Source organism: Bos mutus, chromosome 20, assembly GCF_027580195.1.
Source record: "Bos mutus isolate GX-2022 chromosome 20, NWIPB_WYAK_1.1, whole genome shotgun sequence".
Lineage (NCBI taxonomy): Eukaryota > Metazoa > Chordata > Mammalia > Artiodactyla > Bovidae > Bos > Bos mutus.
This window is the reverse complement of record NC_091636.1, coordinates 28487284-28503064: the sequence shown is the minus strand read 5'-3', so window position 1 is coordinate 28503064 and position 15781 is coordinate 28487284.

Below are 15781 nucleotides of genomic sequence, written 5' to 3'. Positions count from 1 at the left end.
ATTAAGGCGATTCTTGAAAGTTATAAGAAATTGCTCTACCACCTTCAAGCCATTGCAAATATATGCACATTGCATCAAATGTGCATATAAACCAATAAATATCTTTGTTGCTCTCTAATTAATCACAAACAATTACACATAATTATTTCATTAAGTGGAAATTTTAAAGGACCTAATACATTGAACAGGGCTTCCCTGGTGACTTAGATGCTGAAGAATCTGCCTGCAATGTGGGAGACCCAGGGTTGATCCCTGGGTCAGGAAGATCTCCTGCAGAGGGGAATGGCTACTCACTCCAGTATTCTTGCCTGAAGAATTCCATGGACAGAGGAGCCTGATGGGCTACAGTCCATGGGGAGGTAAAGAATCGGACACTACTGAAAGATTACCATACACAATGTGTCGAACAATTAGCATATATAGCCAACAAAACTTTAGTTAATTAAGATTATTCCAGCATAAAATAATAAATACTGAGCATATAGCTACCAAATCAAAGGCGATTTTACTCACAATAGCAAAAAGGATACTAGGAGATTCATCTCAAATAAGGACTGAGAATTTCAATTCTTAGATCTTTTTCCTGACAGCTTATATTTATGAGCTGCCCTGAGTCTACAGGTTTTAACATGAAGCCAAAATAACCAATCTACTCCTTATATTTCTATTTAACATTTGGACGGATGGAAATTCAAATCACCCTTACAAAGCTGTCATTTTCGATTCAACAAACAGCTACTTGAAAAAAGAGCTTAATCTTTCTGCTCTTTGCATAACGCTCTGTGGTAAGAAACACATCCAGATAAATCTCAACCAATTCTTCACCTCCTCCAGGAAGTCTTTGCAGCTGTATCCTTCCATTGTTTGTCTCATTTTATAAAACTGACCTTGTTACATTAGTAAATAATATACGCTCATCACAAGAGACTTAGAAAATACAGAGAAATAGAATAAGGGAGGAAAGCCATCCTTAGTCCCACCAGGCAGAAGTAATAATTAAAATCTTTATGGATTCCCTCACAATATTTTGTTGAGAATTTTTATCTAATTTCAATTATGTGATATATCCAACACTGTATGAGTTAACTTTACAAAGTAGTACGCAAGACCATTTTTTGCCTTTAAAAGCTTTCTCTCACCAGCCTCCTGGGTGCCCAGACCAAAAATGTGAGTTATCCCTGATTCCTTTTTCCCCTCTTCCACTTGCATCCAATCCATCAGCAAGTCCTTCAGGCTCTTACTGAATGTTCACCCAAATCTTACTGCATATGACCCCTTTCCACCCCCTCCTCTGCTAAAACACTAGCCCAAACCACTTTCCCTTCTCCCTTAGACGACTGCTGCAGCCTCCCTGCTGTTCTGCGTTCACTCTTGCCCTTGGTTATTGCACAGTGCCCCTAACGGTTTAACACACCAGCCAGAGAAAACATCTCAAAAGGCAATCATAAATCAATCACATGTTTAAGACTCTCCATAGGTCCTAAGTGCAACTGGAATAAAATTCACCCTCCTTACCACAGCCTACAAAGCCCTACATGATCTGACCCCCTCTTCTTTTCAACCTCATTCAGAATGGGCTGGTCCCACTGGCCTTTGGGTCCCTCAGATTAGCTCTTTCCTGTCTCAGGGACTTTTTATTTGGTGTTCCTCAGATGGGAAGGCTCTTTCCCTGAATCTTTCTGTGGATGTCTCTTTCTTATTCCTCAGGACTTTGCTCAAATGTCACCTCCTCTGAGTATACTTCTCCCTCAGCCATTTGCTGTCCCATTACCTTATTTTCTTTACAGCAATAGAGAAACAAAAGCGAGTCTCCTACATTGCAAGCAGATTCTTTACAGTCTGAGCCATGAGGGAAGCCCAAAATAGTTTAATAATAGTATTTGAGATGATCTTATTTGCTTCACAACCCAGATAATCATGATGGTGTGATCACTGACCTAGAGCCAGACATCCTGGAACGTGAAGTCAAGTGGGCCTTAGAAAGCATCACTACGAACAAAGCTAGTGGAGGTGATGGAATTCCAGTTGAGCTATTCCAAATCCTGAAAGATGATGCTGTGAAAGTGCTGCACTCAATATGCCCGCAAATTTGGAAAACTCAGCAGTGGCCACAGGACTGGAAAAGGTCAGTTTTTATCCCAATCCCAAAGAAAGGCAATGCCAAAGAATGCTCAAACTACCGCACAATTGCACTCATCTCACATGCTAGTAAAGTAATGCTCAAAATTCTCCAAGCCAGGCTTCAGCAATATGTGAACCGTGAACTTCCTGATGTGCAAGCTGGTTTTAGAAAAGGCAGAGGAACCAGAGATCAAATTGCCAACACTGCTGGATCATCGAAAAAGCAAGAGAATTCCAGAAAAACATCTATTTCGGCTTTATTGACTATGCCAAAGCCTTTGACTATGTGGATCACAATAAACTGTGGAAAATTCTGAAAGAGATGGGAATACCAGACCACCTGATCTGCCTCTTGAGAAATTTGTATGCAGGTCAGGAAGGAACAGTTAGAATTGGACATGGAACAACAGACTGGTTCCAAATAGGAAAAGGAGCTCGTCAAGGCTGTATATTGTCACCCTGCTTATTTAACTTCTATGCAGAGTACATCATGAGAAACGCTGGACTGGAAGAAACACAAGCTGGAATCAAGATTGCCAGGAGAAATATCAATCACCTCAGATATGCAGATGACACCACCCTATGGCAGAAAGTGAAGAGGAACTCAAAAGCTTCTTGATGAAAGTGAAAGTGGAGAGTGAAAAAGTTGGCTTAAAGCTCAACATTCAGAAAACGAAGAGCATGGCATCTGGTCCCATCACTTCATGGGAAATAGATGGGGAAACAGTGGAAACAGTGTCAGACTTTATTTTGAGGGGGCTCCAAAATCACTGCAGATGGTGACTGCAGCCATGAAATTAAAAGATGCTTACTCCTTGGAAGGAAAGTTATGACCAACCTAGACAGCATATTCAAAAGCAGAGACATTACTTTGCCAACAAAGGTCCGGCTAGTCAAGGCTATGGTTTTTCCTGTGGTCATGTATGGATGTGAGAGTTGGACTGTGAAGAAGGCTGAGCGCCGAAGAATTGATGCTTTTGAACTGTGGTGTTGGAGAAGACTCTTGAGAGTCCCTTGGACTGCAAGGAGATCCAACCAGTCCATTGTGAAGGAGATCAGCCCTGGGATTTCTTTGGAAGGAATGATGTGAAAGCTGAAACTCCAGTACTTTGGCCACCTCATGTGAAGAGGTGACTCATTGGAAAAGACTCTGATGCTGGGAGGGATTGGGGGCAGGAGGAGAAGGGGACGCCAGAGGATGAGATGGCTGGATGGCATCACTGACTCGATGGACGTGAGTCTGGGTGAACTCCGGGAGTTGGTGATGGACAGGGAGGCCTGGCGTGCTGCTGTTCACGGAGTCGCAAAGAGTCGGACACGACTGAGCGACTGATCTGATCTGATCTGATCTATTTGCTAACATATTTGATATCTTTTATGTGAGATATAGTTGCATGAAGGCAGAGATTTTGTAATTTTTTTAAATTGAGGAATAGTTGATAATCTTGTTTTTAGCATTTGCACCACAGTCTAAAGAGAAGAGAGGAGATACTTGGCACAGAGGAGATATTTGTTGGACTGAATAAATAGCATCAAGAACTGCAAGCCCTTAAGGAAGAATAACATATGCTATTCATTATAATGGGCTTCCCTGGTGGCTCACTGGTAAAAAATTCTCCTGCCAATGCAGGAGATTCTAATTTGATCCCTGGGTCAGGAAGATCCCCTGGAGAGAGAAATGGCAACCCACTCCAGTGTTCTTGCCTGGGAAATTCCATGGACAGAGGAACCTGGCAGGCTACAGTCCGCAGGGTCGCATAAGAGCCGGACACAAACAACTTAGCCACTAAATGACAATGCGACATCACGAATAAGTAGATCAGTGTGGTGAAAAGGGAGCCCTCTTGCACTGTTGGTGGGAATGTAAATTGGTGCAGCCACTATGGAGAACAGTATGGAGGCTCCTTTAAAAGCTAAAAACAGAGCTACCATATGGTCCAGCAATCCCACTCCTGGGCATATTATCTGGAGAAAACCATAACTCGAAGAGATATGTGCACCCTAGTGCTCACAGCAGCACAATTTACAATAGCCAGGACCTGGAAGTAACCTATGTCTATTAACAGAGCAATGGATAAAGAAAAATATGGTACATACATACACAATGGAATATTACTCAAGCACACACACAAAAAGAATGAAATAATGCCATCTGCAGTAACATGGATGGACCCAGAGATGATCATACTGAGTTAAGTCAGTACGATAATCTCTGGGTTATTATATTTGTAGAAAGACTACACTTTCTATGGTAGCACTTATATGTGGAATCTTAAAAAATGGCATAAATGAACTTATTGGCAAAACAGAAATACAATCACAGATATAGAAAACAGACTTCTGATTACCAGGGGGGAAGCAGAAGAGGGATAAACTGGGGGACTGGGATTGACATATACACACCGTGCTGTGCTGTGCTTGGTCACTCAGTTGTGTCTGACTCTTTGTGACCCCATGGACTGTAGCATGCCAGGCTCCTCTGTCCATGGAATTCTCTAGGCAAGAATACTGGAGTGGTTTGCCATGCCCTCCCCCAGGGGATCTTCCCAGCCCAGGGATTGAACTTAGGTCTCTAGCTTTGCAGGTGGATTCTTTACCGTCTAAGCCACCAGGGAAGCCCCATATGCACACTGCTGCTGCTGCTGCTAAGTTGCTTCAGTCGTGTCCGACTTGTGCGACCCCATAGACGGCAGCCCACCAGGCTCCCCCGTCCCTGGGATTCTCCAGGCAAGAACACTGGAGTGGGTTGCCATTTCCTTCTCCAATGCATGAAAGTGAAAAGTGAAAGTGAAGTTGCTCAGTGTCCAACTGTTAGCGACCCCATGGACTGCAGCCCACCAGGCTCCTCCGTCCATGGGATTTTCCAGGCAAGAGTACTGGAATGGGGTGCCACTGCCTTCTCCATATGCACACTACTACATATAAAATAGATAGCCAATTACAACCTATTGCACGGCACACAGAACTCTACTCAATTCTCTATAATGATCTTTATGGGAAAATAATCTAAAAAAGAGTAAATGTATGTATAATTGATTCACTTTGTTGTAAAGTAACACAGCATTGTAGTAAACATAAAATCTTCTAAAGTACACATTGAACATTCTGGAGAACAGACATTATATTAAGCCATAAAATGAGAATGAATAATTTTACAAAATGGAAAACATGCTTTCCAACCACAATGGAATAAAATTAAAAGTCAATGACAGAAGGAAATTTGGGGGTATTCACAAGTGTGGAAATAAATCAACATACCCTGAAAGAACAAATTAAGTCAAAAGAAGAAATTACCACAAAGGAAACTAAAAAATATTTCAATATGATTGAAAATTAAAACATAGCACATTAAAACTGCTGGAATGACACTTCAACAGTGCTTAGAAGCAAATTTATAGCATTATATTCCTATGTTAAAATTTTTTTAAAATCTTGAATCAACAACCTTCTAGTTTAAGAAAGTAAAAAAAGGGCAAACCAAACCTAAAGCAAGAAGAAGGAGATAATAATGTTAAATCAGAATATTAATTAATTTAAAAATAGAAAGATAATAAAGAAAACTAGTAAAACCAAAAGTTGCTTCTTTGAAAAGGTCAACAAAATTGACAAATATTTAGCAAGACTGACCAAGAAAAGACTAAAAGAAGCTCAAATTACTATAATCAGAAATGAAGCAGGAGACATAAATTCCAACCTTACAAAAATGAAATGAAATAAACAAACACAATTAACAATGTATGGAACAAATTACATAACCTAGATGAAATGGACAAATTCCTAGCAAGATACAAAGTACTAAAACTGACTTAAGAAGGAATAGACCTGTGACAAGTAAAGAGACTGGATTAGTAATCCAAAAACTGCCTTCGAGCAAAGCCCAGGGCTAGAATGGCTTCAGTGGTAAATTCTACCAACTATTTAAAGAATTAGCAACCCTTTCCACAGACTCTTCCAAAAGTTTGCAAAGGAAAGAATGCTCCCCAATTCATTTTATGGGGCCAGTTTTACCAAAACTAGACAAAGTCATCACAGGAAAAACCAAAAACCAATATCTCTTATAAATTTAGATGCAAAAATCTTTAGTATAATATCAACATGCATACCCTAGAGTTCATGGTCTGCCACGAGAGAAGCCACTACAATGAGAAGCCTCACATGGAAACCAGAGAATAGACCCCGCTCTTCACAACGAGAGAGAGCCCTGCATCAACAAAGACCCAGCACAACCAAAAATAAATACAGTATTTTTTTTTAAAATAAAGAATTAAAACTACATGATTATCTCAACAAATGCAGAAAAACATTTGCCAATGGAAATAATGAGTATGCTTATGGTATAGATGGGGATGGCTTCACAGGTGTATATCTTCAAGTTCATCCAGTTATATACATTAAATAAGTACAGCTTTTTATATGTCCCGTCATACCTAAATAGAGTGGCACTTTTTGTTGTTAATTTACAAAGTCCAATACCTTTTCACTATCAAAAAAGAAACCCCACTCAATTAACTAGAAATAAAAGGGGGGTTCCTCAATAAAGAATTTAAAATAAAGAGCATCTTAGTAAAAACCTTCACTAACATCATACTTAATAGTGAAAGGCTGAATGCTTTCCTCCTACAATTAAAAACAAGACAGATGTCCGCCCTAATCACCTCTGTTCAACTATACTATATGCAGATAAGCCCGGGCAAAGGAGATAACGGCGTCAAGATGGTAAAGGACAAAGTAGCCCTGTTCAGAGATGACATAATCTCATATATAGAAAATCCTAAGAAATGTCAAAAAAATAAAAGCTGTTAGATTTAAAGCATTCAGCAAAGTTCAGAATACAAGATAATATACCAAAAAAAAGTTGTATTTCTATACACTAACAATGAACATTTGAAAATGAAATTAAGAAGACAATTATAATCACAAAAACATAAACAAAGTACTTCAGAAATAATTTATCAGAAAAGTATAAGACTTGTACTTTGAAAACTACAAAAAAAAAACTCACTGAAAGAAATTTAAGAAGGTCTAAATAAATAGACATCCTACGTTCCTGGATTGGAACACTTAATATTATTAAGTTGGCCAAACTCCCCCAACTAATCTACAGATTCAATGCAATCTCTGTCAAAATCGACTGGGTTTCTTTGTAGAAGTTGACAAGCTGATTCTAAATTCATGTGGAGATGCAAGGGACCCAGAATAACCAAATAATCTTGAAAAAGAAAAAGAAATTTGGAGGATTCACACCTCCCAATTGCAAAACTTATTTCAAACCTACATTGATCAAGAAAGTGCAATACTGGCATAAGGACAGATATACAGATCAGTTCAGTTCAGTTCAGTTCAGTCGCTCAGTCGTGTCCAACTCTTTGCGACCCCATGAATCGCAGCACGCCAGGCCTCCCTATCCATCATCAACTCCCGGAGTTCACTCAAACTCATGTCTATCGAGTCGGTGATGCCATTCAGCCATCTCATCCTCTGTCGTCCCCTTCTCCTCCTGCCCCCAATCCCTCCCAGTATCAGAGTCTTTTCCAATGAGTCAACTCTTCACATCAGGTGGCCAAAGTACTGGAGTTTCAGCTTTAGCATCATTCCTCCAAAGAAATCCCAGGGCTGATCTCCTTCAGAATGGACTGGTTGGATCTCCTTGCAGTCCAAGGGACTCTCAAGAGTCTTCTCCAACACCACAGTTCAAAAGCATCAATTCTTCAGCGCTCAGCCTTCTTCAGAGTCCAACTCTCACAATCATACATGACCACTGGAAAAACTATAGCCTTGACTAGACGGACCTTTGTTAGCAAAGTAATGTCTCTGCTTTTGAATATGCTATCTAGGTTGGTTATAACTTTCCTTCCAAGGAGTAAGCGTCTTTTAATTTCATGGCTGCAGTCACCATCTGCAGTGATTTTGGAGCCCCCTCAAAATAAAGTCTGACACTGTTTCCACTGTTTCCCCATCTATTTCCCATGAAGTGATGGGACCGGATGCCATGATCTTCATTTTCTGAATGTTGAGCTTTAAGCCAACTTTTTCACTCTCCACTTTCACTTTCATCAATGGGATCTACTTGAGGGTCCAGAAATAAGCTCATATATCTATGATAAACAGATTTTTTCACAAGTATGTCAAGACAACTGAATGGGAAAGAATGGTGTTTTCAATAATGTTGCTGGGACAACAGGATATACACATGCAAAAAACAAAAACAAAACAAAAAGAAATCCAAGTCTGACTCCAACCTCACACCTTATATTACAAAACAATTCAAAATGAATCACAGACCTAAATGTAAGAGCTAGAACTATAAAACTTTTAAAAGAAATACAGGAATAAATTTTTATGACCTTGGATTAAGTAATGGTTTTTCAAATACAATTAAAAAAGCACAAACATAGAGACGTCCCTGGCAGTCCAATGGTTAAGACTGTACACTACCAATGCATGGGGGACATGGGTTTGAATCCTGCTCAAGGAACTAAGATTCCACATGCCACATGGCACAGCCAAAAAATAGCACAAATGTAAATAAGAAAAAATAGATAAATTGTATTGCACCAAAACTAAAAACTCTCAAGTGATACCGTCAAGAAAATAACAACAACCCATAGAATGAGAAAAAAATTTTTGCAAATCACTTATCTACTAAGGAATATCTAAAAATGTATAAAGAACTCTTACATTCCAACAATGGAAACACAAATAACCCAATTTTATTTTAATGAGCAAAGGATTTAAAAAGACATTTATTCAGAAAAGAAATACAAATGGCTGAAAGACCATTAAAAATAACAAGATAAGTTGTTAGGAAAAAGTAAATTAAAATTATTTCATACACACCAGGATGGCTAAAATAAACAACAGAAAAGAACAAGCAATGGTAAGGGTGTGGAGAGAGTAGAATTCGCCTGCATTCCTTGTGATATTGGGAAATGGCATAGCTGCTTGGGCAGTTTCCAAAAATGTTAAACACTGAGTTACCGTAAGACTCAGCAATTCTATCCTAAATATATATCAAAAAGAATCCAAAACTATGTCCACAGAAAAACTTGTCCATGAATGTTCAAAGCAGCATTAGTCAAGAAATAGACAAAAAGTATAAACAATGCAAATGTTAATCAACTCATGAATGGATAAACGAAAGTGATATGTTCATGTAATGAGATAGTGTTTGTCTACAAAAGGAGTTAAATAGTGATACATGCCATAATATGAAAAAATTTTGACAACTATACTAATTGCAGCCATAAAATTAAAAGATGCTTACTCCTTGGAAGGAAAGTTATGACCAACCTAGATAGCATATTCAAAAGCAGAGACATTACTTTGCCAACAAAGGTCCGTCTAGTCAAGGCTATGGTTTTTCCTGTGGTCATGTATGGATGTGAGAGTTGGACTACAAAGAAAGCTGATTGCCAAAGAATTGATACTTTTGAACTGTGGTGTTGGAGAAGACTCTTGAGAGTCCCTTGGACTGCAAGGAAATCCAACCAGTCCATCCTAGAGGAAATCAGTCCTGAATATTCATTGGAAGGACTGATGTTGAAGCTGAAGCTCCAATACTGTGGCCACCTGATGGGACGAACTGACTCAATGGAAAAGACCCGGATGCTGGGAAAGATTGAAGGCAGGAGGAGAAGGGGACGACAGAGGATGAGATGGCTGGATGGCATCACTGACTCGATGGACATGAGTTTGAGTGAACTCCGGGAGTTGGTGATGGACAGGGAGGCCTGGTGTGCTGCGATTCATGGGGTCACAAAGAGTTGGACACGACTGAGCGACTGAACTGAGCTGAACTGAACTAATTGCAAAAAGCCAGACACATCTACGGTATGGTCATTTAGATAAAGTTTCATAATAGGCAAATCTACAAAGACATAGAGCCTGTGCTCTGCAGCAAAATAAGCCATGCAATCAGAAACCCACACACCGCAACTAGAGAAAGCCCTCACACAGCAACAAAGAACCAGTGCAGCCAAAAATAAATATATGATAAATAAATAAATTGCAAAAATAAAACACGGAAGTCATTCTGGGTGAATTATGTTTAATATTTACTTTATTGGATTTTTCTTTCAAACTAAAAAGCAATATATACTTTTTATCACCTTTTATTATAAGCCCCCCTTTCAAAATCCTGAAGATATCAAAGAAAAACCTAACAATATTTCCCCTCCCTATGACCCTCCCTCCCACCACCACCTCTTCCTAAGAGGATACATGTTAATTGCTTAATGTCCACATTCTTCTCTATGTTCACAGTAATGCACCCAGATGAAAATCTTTACACCAATAAAAGCTTTTTCTCCAATTTTACAAAACTGGGTCATGCCACACACATTTCTCTTCAACTCCCTTTCTTGTGGCTTTTCCCATAGAGCATTACATCTAAATCAAACTCCTCCTTTTGAATAGTTACATAATATCCAAAAATAGGGCCATGCCACCCTTTATTCAACTATTTTCTACTGGTAGCATTCAAGATGTTTCTTTTTTTTTTTTAATCTAATGTATACCTTTATATATTTATCTACAAACCAATCCTTTTATTTTTGTAGGATAAAATTATTTAATCTAAGTTTTAAAGATGCAGAAAATCATGACTTTGCATGACAATTAAAAGCTCTTTAAATTTCATTAAGTGGTGGAAATGGGAAAATGTATTTTTTAGCTCTGAGTCATAGCCCCTAGATAGACTGGGCTTTGTTTGCAAATGCATAAACAAAATTCAAACCACAAGTGCTTGCCAAACAAAGTATTAGATTCTACGTGTATGAGGGGGCAAAGGACGTGTCATAAGAGACACATTTCCTGGTACAGGAAAATGAGCAGCTGAGGAAGGAAGCAGCTTAGGGAAGCACACTGACTCTGACGGCAAAATTCCCGACAACGAAGACTCCAATGACCTCCCAGCTTCAGAGTTCAGGTTAGGTTTACAGCTAGGCTTGGGGCTTCCCAGGTAGCTCAGATGGTAAAGAATCCGCCTGCAACACAGGAGAGACCTGGGTTCTATCCCTGAGTTGGGGAGGTCCCCTGGAGAAGGGAATGGACGCCCGCTCCAGCATTCTGGCCCGGAGAATCCCATGGACAAAGGAGCCTGGTAGGCTACAGTTCAGAGTCGGACACAACCAACACTCTCACTTTCACTTTGGGGCTAGGCTCCTGTTGGGACCAGGATTCCTTTCAAACCACGGGTTCCCTCACTTCCCTCTCTCCTTTGCTTCATCTCGTGGTTAGCTGGAGCAGTTTTTTCAAGAAGGGGATGCGGATGGTATGATTCCTGTGCCCTTACATATCTAAGGATTGCCTTCTATTGTTGTCATGCACAAAACACAACATGGCTTTTTTCTGTCTACCGCCTGCAGCATGCAGGATCTTAGCTCCCCAGCCAGGGATCAAACCCGTGCCCCCTGCAATGGGAGCACAGTCTTAGTCACTGGACCACCAGGGAAGTCCCCAACATGGCTTATTTCAAATACTTGGATCACAGCCTTTTCTTCCTCCAAATTCCACAGACACTGTATTTTTAAAGCCTTGTAGGTTGCAGTGATTCTGAAGACAACCCAATTTTGGCTTCTCTGCTGGTAACTTATGTGTGTGCATGTGCACAGAATATAAATATCATGAACTGTAAATGCACTCTCTGTCATTAAAATGGCCAGCAGCTGAACTGTCTGCTCTGATATTCTCAGAACTTATCCAAAATGCTAAGACAAAGAAGGAACTCTACATGAACTATGCCTGTGGCAATATGACCATTACATCAGTAATTGTGAGTCTTAAAGTGCCAGGGTAGTCAGGACACAGAAAATTACCCTGAGGCAATAATTTAAACATTTGATTTTATTATTCTTGAATTGCTTTAAGTTATCCAATGCCATCAGAAGCAGTCGTCCTTCCCGACTGTTCCAGAATGCCTTGTACCATTTATTTGGGGGCAGCAGCTATTTAGTTTGTCATAGCGCCACCTGCTGGTGTACCTCGGGAAAGCAGAATCTGTAGTTTTGCTGGTATATACTGTGGGCTCGGTGAAGGCAATGGCATCCCACTCCAGTACTCTTGCCTAGAAAATCCCATGGACGGAGGAGCCTGGTGGGCTGCAGTCCATGGGGTCGCTAGCAGTCGGACATGACTGAACGACTTCACTTTCACTTTTCACTTTCATGCATTGGAGAAGGAAATGGCAACCCACTCCAGAATTCTTGCCTGGAGAATCCCAGGGACAGGGGAGCCTGGTGGGCTGCCGTCTATGGGGTCGCACAGAGTCGGACACTACTGAAGCGACTTAGCAGCAGCAGTAACAGCATACTGTGGGCTGTTGATACCTGACGTGTTAAGGGGCCCGTGATGGCTTTCTTCCTCATTGTGGCCAGTTCCACATCTGTCCAAAATCTGCCCTTCCCTTGAGCAAAAGTGGAATTTATGGAAACAATATAGGGAAATACCCTCAAACTCTAAAAGAAGGACCAAAAGGCTTAAAAAGACAGAACAGAGCTACTTGTGGAATTTCAGTTGCAGAAATTGACAATGGATATTGTGACATTGCAACTAGGGTTTGAATGAGCAGAAGCACCTACCTTCAGTCTTTTTGTTAACTCTGTTAAAGTTCCAGTTCCAGAGAGAGACTGTTCTGTTGGTCTCAGGTCACATTCCCACTTCTTGGCAGGAAAGGGTAAAGAATCTGACAGTTCGTTGCACTGACTCAAGTGAGAAAGTCAAGTCCCCCAAATAGAGTCAGAATGCCTTTAACCAAAAAAAAAAAGCTGAACTCATCCCTATTCAGTTTATAGGTAAACTGCCTTTCCAAGTGGATATTTGTAGGATTCTTTGTTGTTGTTGTTCCTTCAATAAGTCGTGTCCAATTCTTTGCAACCCCATGGACTGCAACACTCCAGGCTTCCCTATCCATCACGATCTTCCAGAGTTTGTTCAAACTCATGTCCACTGAGTCAGTGATGCCATCCAACCATCTCATCTTCTGTCACCCCCTTCTCCTGCCTTCAGTCTTTCCCAGCATTAGGGTCTTTTCCAGTGAGTCAGCTTTTCCCATCAGTTGGCTAAAGTGTTGGAGCTTCAGCTTCAGCATCAGTTCTTCCAGTGAATATTCAGGGTTGATTTCCTTTAGGACTGACTGGTTTGATCTTGCTGTCCAAGGGACTCTCAAGAGTCTTCTCCAACACCCCAGTTCATAGCTGTGATTAGATGGACCTCTGTGGGCAAAGTGATACCTTTGATTTTTAATACACTGTCTAGGTTTGTCAACAAAGGTCAGTCTAGTCAAAGCTATGGTTTTTCCAGTAGTCATGTGTGGATGTGAGAGTTGGACTATAAAGAAAGCTGAGCACCAAAGAATTGATGCTTTTGAACTGTGATGTTGGAGAAGACTCTTGAGAGTCCCTTGGACTGCAAGGAGATCCAACCAGTCCATCCTAAAGGAGATCAGTCCTGGGTGTTCATTGGAAGGACTGATGTTGAAGCTGAAACTCCAATACTTTGGCCACCTGGTGCAAAGAACTGACTCATTTGAAAAGACCCTGATGCTGGGAAAGACTGAAGGTAGGAGGAGAAGGGGACAACAGAGGATGAGATGGTTGGATAGCATCACTGACTCAATGGACATGAGTTTGAGTGAACTCCGGGAGCTGGTGATAGACAGGGAGGCCTGGCATGCTGCAGTCCATGGGGTCGCAAAGAGTCGGACACAACTGAGTGAACTGAACTGAGGTTTGTCACAGCTTTTCTTCCAAGGGGCAAATGTCTTTTAATTTCATGGCTGCAGTCACTGTCCACAGTGATTTTGGAGCCCAAGAAAATAAAATCTGCCCCTGTTTCCATGTTTTCCCCATCAAATTGTCATAAAGTGATTGACCCAGATGCCATGATCTTAGTTTTTTGAATGTCGAGTTTTAAGCCAGATTTTTCACTGTCCTCTTTCACCCTCATCAAGAATTTCTTCAGTTCCTCTTTGCCATAAGAGTGGTGTCATCTGCATACCTGAGGTTGGTGATATTTCTCCTGGCAATCATGATTGCAGCTTTACACTCATGTAATTCAAAATATTTTCTTTGGGTATACCTTCTTTGCGTATACCTTTCTTTGGGTCCCTTCTGTTTTTGTCTGGAACACACGAGCCCACTCAGCATGTGTACTTAGGTGCTATTCCATCCTTTATTGGACAGAGTAGCCTGGCAGGCTACTGTTCATGGAGTTGTAAGAGTCGGACATGACTTAGTGACTAAACCACCATCACCACCTTTCATATGTTATGCTATCTTCCCTAAGTTCTTAAAGAGATGGGAATACCAGACCACCTTACCTGCCTCCTGAGAAACCTATATGGAGGTCAAGAAGCAACCGCTAGAACTGGACATGGAACAACAGATTGGTTTCAAATTGGGAAAGGAGTACGTCAAGGCTGTATATTGTCACCCTGCTTGTTTAGCTTATATGAAGAATACATCATGTGAAACGCCAGGCTAGATGAAGCACAAGCTCGAATTAGATTGCTGGGAGAAATATCAATAACCTCAAATGTGCAGATGACACCACCCTTATGGCAGAAAGTGAAGAAGAACTAAAGAGCCTCTTGATGAAAGTGAAAGAAGAGAGTGAAAAAGCTGGCTCAAAACTCAACATTCAAAAAACTAAGATCATGGCATCCGGTCTCATCACTTCTTGGCAAATAGATGGGAAACAATGGAAACAGTGACAGACTTTATTTTCTTGGGCTCCAAAATCACTGCGGACAGTGACTGCAGCCATGAAATTAAAAGATGCTTTCTCCTTGGAAGAAAAGCTATGACCAACCTAGATAGCATATTAAAAAGCAGAGATATTGTCAACAAAGATCCATATAAGTCAAAGCTATGGTTTTTCCAGCAGCCATGTACAGATGTGAGAGTTGGACCATAAGAAAGCTGAGTGCCAAAGGAATGATGCTTTCAAACTGTGGTGCTGGAGAAGGCGCTTGAGAGTCCTTTGGACATCAAGGAGATCAAACCAGTCCATTCTAAAAAGAAATCAACCCTGAATACTCATTGGAAGGACTGATACGGAAGCTCCAACACTTTGGCCACCTGATGTGAAGAGCTGATTCATTGGAAGAGACCCTGATGCTGGGAAAAATTGAGGGCAGGAGGAGAAGTGGGTGACAGAGGATGAGATGGTTAGATAGTATTACCAACACAATGAACATGAATTTGAGCAGTCTCCTGGAGATAATGGAGGACAGAGGAGCCTGGAGCGCAACAGTCCATGGGGTCGCAAAGAGTCAGACACAACTTAGCAACTGAACAACAACAGCTTAAGAGAGAAATGGTGCAATGCTTAATGGGAAACTTACTAAAAGGAAAAAAAGGAAAAATGTCTTTATGCCTTATTTTGCTTACTTGGAATGTAGACTCACTTTTAATTAATCAAACTTTGCAATAAGCCACACAAAATTTCTTTGGGAATTTGAAAGATCTGTGTTTGAACACCCCATAGGTATTATGCCAGAGCTGTACAGACATCTCCAGTTGATAATAAAAATAGAAGACATTTAATCTAAACACCTCCATCTGTGGGTGTATTTTAACATCTCAATAATGTAAAAATTTTGCCTCTGAATGTTTCCTACCCCCTTTCTTAGCTCTCCATTTGTGGTTCTAGCACTGTAAAT